Consider the following 14,895-nt stretch of genomic DNA (forward strand, 5'->3'; position numbering starts at 1 on the left):
CAATTCAATGGTTTTTTAGTATATTAAAGTGTCATGCAAACATCACCACAACCAATTTTAGAACATTGACATCACCTCCTAAACTGAACATCCCCCTAGCATTAGGCAACCACTAACTTGTTTTCTGTTTAGAGATATGCTTATTCTGGACATTTTGTATAAATGAAGTCAAACAATATTGGTCTTTAAATCAGCATTTTTCAAGATTCATCCATATTGTAGCTTGTGTCAGCACTTCATTCCTTTTTATCATCTATAATATCCATGCATCAGTTAATGGACATTTACATTGTTTCTACCTTTTGGCTACTATGAACAGGTGTTTACAGATTTTGTGTGGATGTATGTGCTGATTTCTCTTGGGTATTTACCTAGGCGTGCAATTTCTATTTCATATAGTAACTCTGTATTTAACATTTTGAGGAAGTGCTTTCTAAAGTGGCTGCACCATGTATATTCCCACTAGCAATGTACAAACGAGAGTTCCAATTTCTGCACAGCCTCACGAAGTCTTGCTATTATCCGCCCTTTTTATTCTAAACAGAAAGGTGGGTCTGAAGTGGGGTCTCAGTGTGGCGTGATTTGCATTTCCCTGTTGACGAATGATGTGGAGCATCTTTTTGTGCATTTCTTGGCCAGTTGTGTATTTTCTTTGGAGAAATGTCTATTCAGACATTTTGCTCAGTTTTAATTGGCTTATTTGTCCTTTTCTTACTAAGTGGTAAGAGTTCTTGATAAATTTTGGATATAAGTTCTTTTTTAATTATATGATTACCAATATTTCATACACTCTGGGCTGCCATTTCACTTTCACATGGTGTCTGTCTTGGTTTGTTCAAGCTGCTATAACCAAATACTATAAAACTGGGCAATTTATAGGTAGTTCTGGAAGCTGGAAGGTCAAGATCAAGGTATTGGCAGATTCAGTGTCTGGTGAGGCTTTCTTTTCCCTATAATCCCACATATTGGGAGAGGTGAGGGAGCTCTTTTCAGGCTTCCTTTTCAAGAGCAGTTGTGACCTAATGACTTATTCACCTCCCCAAATGCCCCACTTCCTAATACCATCACAGTGCTGGTTAAGATTTCAACTTATGAATTCAGAAGGAACAGAAACACCCACACATAGCAGTGACTTTTGCAAAATTTTTTCATTGTAATGAAGCTCAGTGTAACTCATTTTTCTTTAGTTATTTGTGATTTTGGTATCAGATCTAGAAAATCATTGCCAAATCCAAGGAAGGCAACCACCTGATTTGTAAAAATTCACAACTCAATCTGTCCTTAGGCTTTTGTCTCAGAAACAAATACTGTACATGTTAAAAATGTTAGTTTTCAGAAGACAGAGGTTTTTGCCTAAGCCCAGGTTCTCAGTGCTGGGAACATTCCATAACTTGAACCCTGTTACCCAGATAATATATTTAAATCAATAATTGAACTAGCTCCTGCTTTCATTGAAAGAAAATATTAGCCATCAATTTCTTCAAAATAAAAGATTAGAAAGCATCACCTTCCGATCCTTGAAAACAATAGCATTATGTAAATATTACAATTGAAAGTAATATTCTTAGTGTCTTACAGGTAAAAGAAAGGAGATTCTGATACAAGATGCTGACTGAGCAGGGCATATGATTCTATCTTCCTTTTTTCCCTAAGAATATTTTGAAATGACATAAAAGAGGTAAAGTTGATAAACACACTGAAAATAAGAGGTAGGTACCTGAGGGGATGACAGATTTTTACTAACATCTCAATTACAAGACAGATAAGTTTTATTGGTAGAAAAATGAGAGCGATAAAGAAAGCCACAACTCAAAAAAAAAAAAAAATGAATAGAAGAAGACTGCAAAAAGTTGAGCCTATCTCACAAGACTGAGACCCTGGAATCCAGACCTAAGAGACAGAGATGGATGTGAGCCAGAGTTGGGGAAGGAGTCGGAGACTTGTTTATAGAACGGTTGTGCATCTCGAACTCTCCTTTTCTCCCACCCAGATCTGAGTACAGAGCGAGTGTCCTTCCCAAGAATGACCTTCAAGGGGGTTCAGAACTGGCAGAGTGGGGACTGGCTCCTCAGAGCAGACCCCTCTTCTTCTGGCAGTGGGGCAGATTGGAGGCAGTGGGGCCTGGCTGTCAGCTCTCTCCCCATTTGCCGAAAGTAAAGCCTATGGATTAGGACCCTGTCATCATACCCAAGTCACAAGGCCAGCTTTCTCATCCATGGGAAGACCCCAAAAGGCCGAGGTGGCACACATTAGCCACCCCAGGGCAATCAGCCCAATCCTTCATTCATACACAGGGAGAAAAAGCCACCAGCACAAAAGACAAGGACTAAGATGGACAGCAGAGCAAGGGACACAAAAGAAATAGGTGGCTTATGGATGAGAACCTTAAATGAATAAGATATGCATCCATAAACAAGAAAAGGCTGCTATCCGAGAACAAGAAAGAATTCATAGAGATTAAAAATAGCACCGTCAAAATAAAAAATTCAGTAGAAAGACTGTCCAAAGCGTTAAATCAATCTCCCAGAACACAGAGCAAAAAAGCAGAGAGGCACATTATAAGAGGATGAAGAAATATGAAGAAATAATAGAAGAGGGTCTAAATCCACCTACTATGATTTCCAAAAGGTTAGGAATTTATTATCCAAGAAAAAAAATGAAGGACATTTTCCTGTAGCTGAAGAGTCTTATGAAAGGACGCTCCTATAACATATCCCAGAAAAATTAATTCTTAAAAAAGACTCACATAGATCCTTATAAAATTTGTTTTGCCAAAGCTAAAGACAAGAATTGAATGGAACTGATTATATACTGAATGGTTGTATTCTTTAACTAAAACATTAGAAATTCTGGCTATTTTTAGACTCAACTAACTGCCAAAATACAGAAAAATAAAGTACTCTTACATAAGACAGTATAAATTCTGCAACTTTTGACAGTGTAAAGTGAACCATCTGATGGATCGAAACTGGGACATTGGGAGTGGCACAGTGAGGAGAGACGAGGGGACAGAGAGGCTGTTAAATCCCTTGTTGTCTCAGAGGAAAGGGAAGAGACGCTGTCTACGATTGATGAATTAAGAAATGGAAGGTTGAATGTATTACATAAAGCCATGGAAGTATCTTACAGAATAATAAAGAACAAAATACGCCTGGCAGTTGTTTCTGAGGAAGAATAATTGAGCTAAGAGTCTCATCTATCATGAGAGTGCCCAACAGATGTAAAGTTAACACATAAGAAATAAAGGGGTCCTCTTCCCCTAAGTAGCCTGAGGTGATCTGTGAAAATGGTTTGCTATTCACTTGACCCGGAAAACCCCACAAAGTCAAGAGGCTTAAATCTTCATGTTCAGTTTAAGAACACATGTGAAACTGCCCAGGCCATCAAGGGTATGCATATAGGAAAAGCCACCAAGTATCTGAAGGACGTCACCTTAAAGAAACAATGTGTACCATTCTGACGTTACAGCGGTGGAGCTGGTAGGTGTGCCCAGGCCAAACAGTGGGGCTGGACACAGGGTCGGTGGCCCAAAAAGAGTGCTGAATTTTTGCTGCATATGCTTAAAAATGCAGAGAGTAATGCTGAACTTAAGGGTTTAGATGTAGATTCTCTGGTCATTGAGCATATCCAATGAACAAAGAACCCAAGATGCGCTGTGGAACTTACAGAGCCCATGGTCGCATTAACCCATACATGAGCTCCCACTGCCACACTGAGATGATCCTTACTGAAAAGGAAAAGATTGTTCCCAAACCAGAAGAAGAGGTAGCACAGAAGAAAAAGATACCCCAGAAGAAACTGAAGAAACAAAAAAAATTTATGGCACGGGAATAAATGCAACATAAAATAAATGCAAAAAAAAAAGAGATAAAGGGAATAACTTGCTATCATAGAGGCTGGCCCTAGAAACGTTCAAACATTTAAGCTGTCACCTCTAGGGAACGCCAAAGATAAAAGCTTTTACTTTTTAAACAATTACTCTCCAGCACCCACTGAATTTTTTAATGCCCTGTGACCATACTTTAAAAGCGATATTGTTAATTTAAAAATAGGTTCTAGAGAAAGAGAAGGATTTTTAGGACAGAAAAAAATTATCCAACAGTTTGCAATTACATACTGCCTACCAGCAAGGACCGTCAAACATTTTGTAAACAGTATCTGATGGTGAGTGTCAGAATCTACATTTGCCAGATGGAGAAATTCAGACAAAGATGGAAGTGACTTGCCCATTTTCAGTACATCTGTGACCACGCCAGTGATAAAACCCAGCCTTCCACGAGTCTGAGTCCAAAGACAGATCTGGATCAATTTCTCCTTAGAAAAACCACCACATATTGGTATGAGTCTGACGATCGTTAAGGAAAAAATCCAAACTAATAGATGGCACGCTCTGTGTGGAGGGCTTGGAAAATGCTTGTATTTTTCCATCCAATAATCTGTTGCCAAGATGCACATTGCCTGTCAAGAAAAAGGGCAGTGCTTCTCCGAAGCACCTGATGGGAATACATATTATTTTGAAGAGTTGTGCCTGCAAAGATGAAAATGACAATCATTGTAACAAGCACAATTAATTTTTAAGTCTCTTAATATAAGCACTATGCCACACTGTGTGTACAGAGATTTCTGCCACTTTGTGGCCACTTAGGAAACAATCTATGGTTAATTAGCCTGACAAATAATTCTGATTATTCTGCCATATGCTTCTCTTGTTAATTCGGACCACTAGCGCAGGTGGAAAGGAGAAAAAAATATTTGGCTGGTCTGGCATCATTTCTCCTATTGGTTTTATGCTTAATGGGAATTTTTAATTTTTTTATTTTTTTATTTTTTTTTGGCCTGGCTTCCTTATTTAGTTAGAGGAGTCATTAAATGCTTCTGGTAGTTTCCTTTTGCTTTACCAGTGTGGTTCCCTCCCCTATTATCCTACTCCCCAAACACACACAAACACTCCCCAGAACAGGTCTATACCAGATGATACTGGTCACATGGGCAAAGTGAGTGCTGGCCCCCGGCTGCTGCAGAACCGGCAGGAGGATTTGGAAGACAGAGTGATGAGCATCCAGAAGCTGTCTGGCTGATTTCTTTCTTTCTTTTTTTAAATTTCAGATTAATATGAAGGCACAAATGTTTAGGTTACATTGTTTTCATTTCTAAGGTAAAGTTCAAGTTGTCGTTGGGCCCTTCACCCAGGGGCGTGCTGAACACCCTCACATTGTGCACCCATCACCCTCCCTCCTCACCCCTTCCCTCCACTCTGTCTCCCCTCCCCCGGGCTAGACGATGCTTGTGTTTTCTCTTTTGTGTGGGCATGTAGTTGTTTATATTTTGGTTTCCTATTAATAGAGTACATCACATACTTTTCTCTCCATTCTTGAGATGCTTTACTAAGAAGAATGTGTTTCAACCCCATCCAGGTAAACATAAAAGATATAAAGTCTCCATCTTTTCTTATGGTGGAATAGTATGACGTGGTACACATACACCACAGTTTGTTAATCCATCCATGGGTTGATGGGCACTTGGGTTGCTTCCACATCTTGGCAATTGTGAACTGAGCTGCAATAAACATTCTAGTGCAAATGTCCTTGTGGTAAAATGCCTAGTAATGGGATTGCAGGATCAAATGGAACTTTTAGTTCTTTAAAAATTCTCCACACTTCTTTCCATAGAGGTTTTATTAGTTTACAATCCCATCAACAGAGCCAAAGTGTTCCCTTCTCTCCACACCCACACCAGCATCTGCAGATTTGGGATTTTGTGACATGGGCTATTCTCACTGGAGTTAGGTGATATCTCAGGGTTGTTTTGACTTGCATTTCTCTGATGATTAGAGACGATGAGCATTTTTTCATGTGTTTGTTGTCCAAGTTTCTGTTCAAGTCTCTTGTTTGCTCTTTTCTTGTTGATTAATTTGAGTTCTGTGTAGATTCCAGTTATCAGCCCTTTGTCAGATTCATGGTATGCAAATATCTTCTCCCATTCCAGGAGCTGCTATTGGTGGCCATATTTTTAGTGTAGTCTGAGAAACAGAAATGAAGAAGAAAGTGACAGAAGAGCAGAGATGAGGGATGAGTAGGGTGACTGTGAATTAATCTTTCTGTTTTTATCGTGGTGCAATATACCTAACACAAAATTTACCATTTTAACCCTTTCTGAGTTTACGATTCAGTGGCAACAAGTATGGTCATAATGTTGTGGAACCATCACCGCTAGCCATCTGCAAATGTCTTCATCTTCCCAATTGAAACTCAACAAGCATTAAAGGGTGACTCTCCATTCCAACAGTGCCCACCCCAACTCCAAGTCCCTGGTAACTCTATTTTCCTTCACTATCCATTTGACTATTCTAGGAATTACTCATTCTTACCAGGATCCTGCTGAGTGTTGTGTCAGTAATTTATTGTCTTCCAGGTTCAAATTCACCCTTTAATAGCTGCTCTGCTGTAATGGGTGGAATTCCATGGAGTATTCCCTGCAGACAGCAGCACATTAAGCTTTCTCAGAAGGTGACAGTGGTGGGGGCAGTGCAGGAGTGCCCTCCTGATGTTCTGGTGGCTGCACCACCAGTCAGTATTGTGGACATGAAACGTGCACTAGTGCTCTGACCCAGCCACAAAGCCCACAACTCACTGTCCCCTGATGACCTTGCAGTCCTGCCTTGGCCATGTGCCCACCTTCCTGTGGCCTTCTTGAGACAGACACTGTGGGCTCCTGGCCTATCTGCAGTGACTCCCTCTGCATGTCCAATGGTTGGCTGTAGTTTTCCTAGGTCACACTTGTGTCCCAGAGGCTTGCTTCCTGCTTGCCCAGTGATTGCAGGTAAGCTGTGGCCTGGGAAAATCAGTAAACTTCTCTGCCACCCAGTGGCTGCAATCTCAGCCTGGAGGGGGAAAATCTTGTTTATGTCTCCCCCCACTTAGGCACCTTCTCTCAGCCTTAGGGCACCATATAATGTTACCTGACAGCTTATCATTGCTCTTTTATCATGATTTCTTTTTAAAAAATTGTATGAAACTCTATTTAAGTCACTGTATAGTTTCTGCTCCTGATGGACTCAGACTGATACAAAAGTGAAAGGGGCAGGTGACAGGTGTCAATTGGATGGACCTGCACTACCTGAACTGTGGTTACTGGCCCCAGAGATGGGAGGGAAGGTCCTGGCTGCATTGGAGGCCCTGACTCTAGTTTGTTCCTAAAGTTCAGCTCTCTACTTGCCCTTGAGGTTTGAGACTGATATGTTTCCTTAAAATAAATTCTCTCTCTTTGCTTTTAGAAAGCCAAAGCATGTTTGTATTATTTGAAACTCAAAAGTCATCATTAATAAATAAGCAATCTCATATTCTCTAAAATATCGCTCAGAACAGGGGATAGAGAAATAAAGGACTATTTTAGAAGCAGGAAAAAGAGAAGAAGGGAGACTGTGCTGGGCATTAACATGAGAGCAAATCCCAGTTCTTTAAGACTTTCAGTTAGGCTTGATATTCGATCAGGACTTCAAGTGCTATGACTCATCCCTACCACCTCTGATCCATGGGAGACGTGCATGGGTGCTCACTGGGGCACTGGCCAAGTGACTCTGAGTGCGAGAGAACACAGCTTAGGTCAGAGGAAGCCTCCCTTTCCCACCAAAGCCAGCTCTTGGGAACTGCTCCCTAGCATGCCTCAGAGGAGAGTTAGGTGTGCAGAGCTAACCCGAGTTCACCTGCCAGCCAGCTGTAAGGACCAAGGTTGCCTCACACACACCCCACAAAGGGCAGAGCAGAGGCCCCTTCCTCAGTAGCACATTGCAGGTGAAGGGAACACCCAGAACTGGTTTTGTGCTGCAGAGTAAACCCCTGTCCATTGGTAAAGCACAGCCTAGTAAATATTAGGGTTTCGTCAATCATATTTGCTAGTTATCTGAGATGGAACTGACAATGGAGGAGAGGGGAGAAGGAGGTGGACCTCCCTTCCCTGTGCTTCCCCCATGTGAGGGTAAGACTAAAATGTTGGTATCAGTCCCCTACTCTATGAGCCAAGATGGGAACTTAGGGAGGGAGACAGGAATACACATATCCCTCCCTTCTCATAGCTACTTTTCCTCTATCTAACCAACTGGGGTTTGTTTGTTTGTTTTTTGAGTCTGTACAGACTATTTGAAGGATTAAGCTAATCATATACAGAATCATTTTTATCTTTTAAAGCTCTCTTTCTTCATAGTAAAAAAAAAATCATACATCCACCTTCAGCAGAGCACACAACTTGAGATGTTTGTGCTATAAATGGAATGAGTGTAAGTTTCACCCTCTTTCATCTCGAAGTTCAAAGTTGGATAAGACACAGTCTCTGCCTTTTAGAAAGTGGGGCATCTCTATTCATCTTGTGTTTCTCTTGGCTCTGTTAAGGAGAAAAATAATGAAATTGGGCTCTGACCAGTAAGCACAGAGGTGAAACAAGAGTAGATGGCACTGGCTCGGCGCCTGTAGCTCAAGCGGCTAAGACACTAGCCACATACACAAGACCTGGCAGGTTCAAATCCAGCCCAGGCCTGCCAAACAATAATGACAACTACAACCAAAAAATAGCCAGGTGTTGTGGGAGGTGCCTGTAGTCCCAGCTACTCGGGAGGCTGAGGCAAGAGAATCACTTAAGCCCAGGAGTTGGAGGTTGCTGTGAGCTATGACGCAACAGCACTCTACCAGGCCACAGCTTGAGGCTCTGTCTCAAAAAATAAAAGAGTAGGTGGTACAGCCCGTAGAACAGATGCATAGCTAATGGGCGACCAGCTGGCCGCACTCAATGATCAGGCTGTGTAGTAACTCCAGCGGACGCCAGCGTGGGCCTGTGAGACCCAAGTCTAAGAAGGCAGAAAGGGCCAAGGGAGAGGCCCTGGCTGCTCTGACTTCAGTCAAATCTTTCAGTCAAATTCATTGCATCCAAAGACATTGAAGAAAAAAAAAAAAAAAAAACTGGTAAGCAGTTGGGGATTTTTCAAGAATATTTCCCCTCTGGCTGGGTGCTGTAGGTCATGCCTGTAATCTTAGCACTTTGGGAGGCTGAGGCTAAAGGATTGCTTGAGGGGCCAGGAGTTCAAGACCAACTTGAGCAACATAGTGAGACCCTGTCTGTACAAAAAGTAAAAAAATAAAATTAGCTAGGCATGGTGGTATGCCCCTGTAGTCCCAGCTAATCAGGAAGCTGAGGCAAGAAGGTCACTTGCACACAGGAGTTTGAGAACAGCCTGAGCAACATAATGAGACCCCATTTCTACAAAAAAAAAAAAAAAAAATTAGAAAAATTAGCTACTGGCACACCTCCCAGCTATTTGGGAGTCTAAGGCGGGGGGCGGGGGTTGTCACTGGAGCCCAGGAGTTTAAGGTTGCAGTGAGCTATGATAAGGCCACTGTATTCTAGCCGGGCAACAGAGGGAGAACTTGTCTTATAAAAAGAAAGAAAGAAAGAAAAGACTATTTTTCCCGAAGCCTATTTCTCCCATAACTTTTCTCATCTCAGTACATTTCAACAGTTTTTCTAGCTACTCTAGCCAAACACTTTAGAGTCACCAATTTCTCCTCTCTTACTCTAATATCCCACATTTGCATTATAAGCAAATCCTGGCCACTGGACCTTCAAAATTTGTCCAGAATCTGACCACTTCTCGGCACTTCCACTATTACTTTTCTGGTCAAGTCACCATCATTTCTTGCCTGGATGACTATAACAGCCTCCTGACTGGTCTTCTGTTCTTCTTTGGTCTATCCTCAGTCTGACAGCCAGAGTGACTCTGTTACAATGAAAGCCCGATGGTGTCACTCCTCTCCTGGAAACTGCAGTGGCTTCTTAGAGTAAAAGCCAAAGGATGTACACTGGCCTGCAAGGTCCTGCACCATCTAGATGCCCATTACCTCTCTCACTGTGTGTCCTACTAACTCAGCATTTTAAGTTAATGGGGAAAAACTGATCCTAATTTTCTACCCTTCATTATATTCCCACCTTTGCAATGTGACTCTGCAGTTCTTCCCATGAAGAACTGGAGTTTTTCCTCCATCCCTTGAAACCAAGCTGGCTCAGTCTGCAGAGTAAGCTTGTCTTATGAATGGCTTTGGTCAACAGAGTGTGGCAGATATGACATTGCAGTCTCAGCCTAGACTGTTGGAGGGCTTGTGTGTGCCCTCTCTGTCTACCCTGAACCTTCTCTCTCTCTCCCTCTCTCGGCCCCTACTATGCCATGAGAGCAGAATATTCAACCACTAGAGGATGTCAGATACAGAGGCAGGGAGCAGAGCTAAATAGACCCACGATATGTGAGAGAGCTCTGCCAAGATCAGCACAACTGCACTAGTGTGCAGCTGACCGCAGAGACACGAGTAAGCCCGGCCTGGATCAGCTCAGATCAGAACCACTCCAGTGATCTTTAGACTCTCGGGCAGACCTAAGTGTTGATTGCTGTACGCCACGGAGGTTTCGAGGTTGCTTGTTACTCAGCATTAGTGGAAAGGACGTAACTGATCCATTCCTTTTGCCTATTATTCTCCAGCCTTCTGGAAAACATCAGGTACTTCTCTACTTCAGAGTCTTTGTGTTTGCTCCCTCTGCCTGGAATACTCCCTCTCAATCCATCCTTCCTCCAACAGCTGCATGCCTTGATCCCTAACCTACACTGAATGTCTCACACGTCACCTTGCCAGTGAGATCTTGTCTGGATAGAACACAGAATACAACTTTACTTGAACACTTCCAATTCTTCCTTCTCAATTTTTAACTTCCTTTTCAGCATCTACTCCTGTCAAATATATCTTATATTTTCCCTGTTTTTCTTGTTTCCTATTTAATTTCCTTATAAGATCCTGGAGAGCAGAGATTTTTTTACTATTTTATTTGCCACTGGAAGCCCATTCTTAGAATAACGTCTGACCCATGAAAGGCACACAGTGCATTGTTGTTGAATAAATATGTGAATGAGTGAGAACTCTCTATAGACTAGTAAAAGTGATGGGAAAATGTTTTTCTTAATTTTTTCTTAAAATAGGTGAGCTCAAAACTCCTGAGCTTATTTAATCTATACAATTATAGATTATATGTCTTATTTAATCTATGCAATTTCTCTCCTTTCCTACCATCATGATCCTAGTCATGACTGCTCTGAGCACCTATCTAGATTGTTATAATTGCCTCCTAACTAGTATTTCTGCATCTGTCCATGCTCCCTCTAATCCCTTTTCTCCATCACAGTCAAGGTGATTTTTTGAAAGGGAAAACCCAAACTGAGACCAAAATCCTTCACATGGCATGACAGGCTCTCTATGACCTAGCTCCCTCCTGCCTCAATCAACTCGCCTGCTCTGTCCTCATTCTTTCTGTTTATTTTCCAATTTTCCAGTTTCTTAAATGGCTGTGTGACCTCAGGACCTTTGCACAAGCTGTTCCCTCTTCCTGAGAGAGCACTCTCCATCATCTCTCCACTCTGTCAACACTTATTCATCCTTCCATTCTCATTTCCTCAGAAAAGTCTGCCCTGAATCCCCAGACTCAAATTTCTCTGATAGTGTGTGCTTTTTGTTTAAGGGACACAAAGTAGCTTATATTCCTGTGTTTGTGCAACTGCTTTTTAAAAGCTTGTTTTTTTCCCAGCCTACTGAAAGCTCTGTCAAGACCTAAAACTATCCACCAAACCATTTGGCTAACATTAGCCCCAGGTTCAGAGAAGCCCTGGGTAGGGGAGAGACTTGCAGTGTCAAACAGGAAGCAACCATGCAGAAAACGGCTTCTGCATAACGAGTCAAGTCTTCCAGGAAAGACTCAGCTCTGATGATATTTTTGTTCCTTTTTAAAGCCACAAAGTCTATAAACCACCCATTAGCAGCAAAAACCCGATATTTACAATCCTAGGGAATTGTGCTGAAGAACAGTACCTCTGGTCATTCTTGCCCTGTCATGATTTATGCAATCAGGGTTGCGTTAGACGCAGCTATATCAACAGGAACGGATGCAGCCAGGCAAGAGAAAGTGTTTGGTGGACTCTAGGTAGTGTCTTAGTCTCCCATTGCTGTGAACAAATGACCACAAACAGCCCTGTGTGTCACCTTATGTCTTTTATGGTTCAGGAGTCTGAGTATAGTTTAGCTGATCCTCTGCCAGGGTCTCATGAGGCTGCCATCAAGGTGTCACTGTGCTGCTGCTGCTCTCTGAGACTCGAGGTCCTCTTCCAAGCTCCTTCAGTTTGTTGGCAAAATTCAGCTCCTTGTGCTTACGGGAATAAGTTCTTTCCTTGCTAGCTGCTGGATGTGGGTCAAGCTCAGCTGCTGAAGGCCACTGTCATTCCTTGCCCCAGGCTGCTCCCCAGGCCGCTCACAGCATGGCTGTGGCCTTCGTCCTGGCCCACAGGGGCACACCTGACTTCCTCTCCTCTGCACCAACTGGGCAAAGCTCCCTGCTTTTAAAGGCTTACTAGATATAGTTAGGTCCACCCCAAATAATATCTCTTTTGCTACATAACCTAATATAATCACAGAGTAATATCTCACCATAGACACAGGTTCCATTACTACTGAAGAGAGCTATCCAGGGCATGGGCACCAGGATTGAGGATACCGGGGGCTGCTTCAGAATCCTGCCTACCACAGGACAGCTAAGAATAGCAACAAGGTATTAAGTGCATATTCCTTGCCAGCACTGTGTGAAGTGCTTTTTAGCATTTAATCTTTAAGACAATCCACAATTGTTTCTATTTTGTGTTTTTGATTTTTGTTTCTATTTCTGATTCTATTACTTTCCTTGTTTTATAAACAGAGGCTTAGAGGTTAGGTGACCTTACCCCATTTCACACAGTAAGAAGCATAACCTAAGTTCTGAACGCTTTTTGACTCTAGAACCCCTCTTCTCCACTTGGTATTGTCAAATCTGGTTCTCCTGTAGCCACTGGAATAATTATCTCTGTTTTATGGATGTAAATATTGCTGTGGGGAGATTAACTTAGTCAGCAACACTCTGCTAGTAAGTGACAGAGAGGCCTCTAATCTAAGCTTCTCCTCAGCCCCATGCTGTGGGTATCCCATGGAATCCAGGGACACTCCCAAATTGTTTATCAGCTAGAAGACGACTTAGTAATGAACCTTCCCCAGAAACAAGGGAGACTGGCACGTCCTCTGGCCCCAAGGCTTGGTAGGATTACATAATGCACGTTATCAGTTCTATTTCTTCTAACCTGTAGTGAGTGAAAAGCAGAAGTGTTTTCTGCTTTAGAAGGGTCCCATGCTAAGGAGAACCACCTGAGCCAAGGGCACTTGATGGTCACTCCCTTGGAAGTTCCATAATACTCAGCACCCGGAGAAAGTGCTCCCCATGATAGTAAAAGTTAGTGGTCAGTAACCTTCCCTCCTCTGTGCATTTACACCTTTAAATGAAAGGTGTCCTGGGGTGAAAGCAAATCATTATTCAGAAGTGAGGTTCTATTTTCTTGGAACTAACATTGTGTTCCCATTACTTCTTGCATGGAGACAAAACAGCTTTGACACAGATCTGTTAACAAATACAATTATCCTTTGCAAATGCCATTACACTGCCCCCACCTTGTCTTTGGCAAGCAGAGGCCAGTTTTCCCTGAGAGCGATGGCCACTTTGTTTTTCCTCTTTGTTGCAATGCTTACAAATGCGAGTGCTAACCTCGGTGCACAGCAGCCATTAAAAAGGCATACTGTAGTTGTCCCTAATACTGGGTGTCTCACCTCCCCTGTCCTGCGATTGTTCTTAGGGCTAGAAACAGAAAACAAAAAATTATCAGAAAAGTTTGATTCCATTTGATCACCCAGCCGAGTCATAGTTGGGGTTATGACTGCATTTCTCAGTGAAGAGCCACAGCTCCTGCTGGCCAGCCCCTCTCCCTAGGCTGCAGCTAGTCCCAAGTGTCAGGAGGACCACTCCTTTCTCCTGCCACCTCAGGACTAGGGAGGTAACAGCTACCGCTGGGTACTAGTCCCTGGGAGCTTCACCAGGCCTTGGTCGTTCCCTGAGCGCTGCCCACACCTGAGGAAATAGCTCTTTCCTGAAACCAGGAATCCTGAACGATGATCACTCTAAACATCCAGGGAAATTATTGACTTGAAGGATGAGTGCAAACTGATGTTAAAAGCATTAGCATATTGTCGTGGAGTAACTGGGCATTTGTCTATTGCCTAAGTAAGATGACACAGCTTACTTTCTAGCCACAGGAGGGAGAGCTACCATAAAAGAATAGCATGGTTGTTTGCCTTCAGTGATTGCTCAATACTAGAATTCCTAATGATGGGTCAACCAGAAAATATATATCTCAGGACAAAATATAATACGAAGGACACACATCCAATGATACGAACTGGCTCACAGGTTTTAAATCGAATCCAGTATGCCTTTGCATTTCACTTTTAGTGGATAAGATATAAGGGGGTTATAAAGCCACCAGGAAGCCACTAGTCAAGTCCAGAAGACGGGATGTTTCACGGGCTAACTGGCCATATCCATTTAGGTCAAGTTCATTTAACAAACATAGTGTCATGTATGTGCTTGGCAAAAGGGCTTAAGAAATGCTCATGTTTGAGAAAGACCTTACATAAAAGCCTGAATTGGTTGCTAACTGGACACACCAGCTACTGAGGACATTTGGGATGATTTAGGTCATCATAAATAGACTGGGTACCAGATAAAATATATTGACAGATACAGATATAGAAAGTTTTGGATTTTAGGCAGAAAAAAAGACTTATAAAAATGGGAAGTAAAAATTTACAAACAATAGTGTTATTCTGTAAAAAGATAAGGGTCTATATATAAGCATGTGTGTATATATATGCATGCATAAAACTTCTAGAAGGATATACCTTAAGATATTAACAATGGTAAGCTTTTAATGGTGGGAAAGAGTGGATTTTAATTTTCTTATTC

This window comes from Otolemur garnettii, unplaced genomic scaffold (genome assembly GCF_000181295.1).
Source record: "Otolemur garnettii isolate 467f Iridium unplaced genomic scaffold, OtoGar3 scaffold00016, whole genome shotgun sequence".
NCBI lineage: Eukaryota > Metazoa > Chordata > Mammalia > Primates > Galagidae > Otolemur > Otolemur garnettii.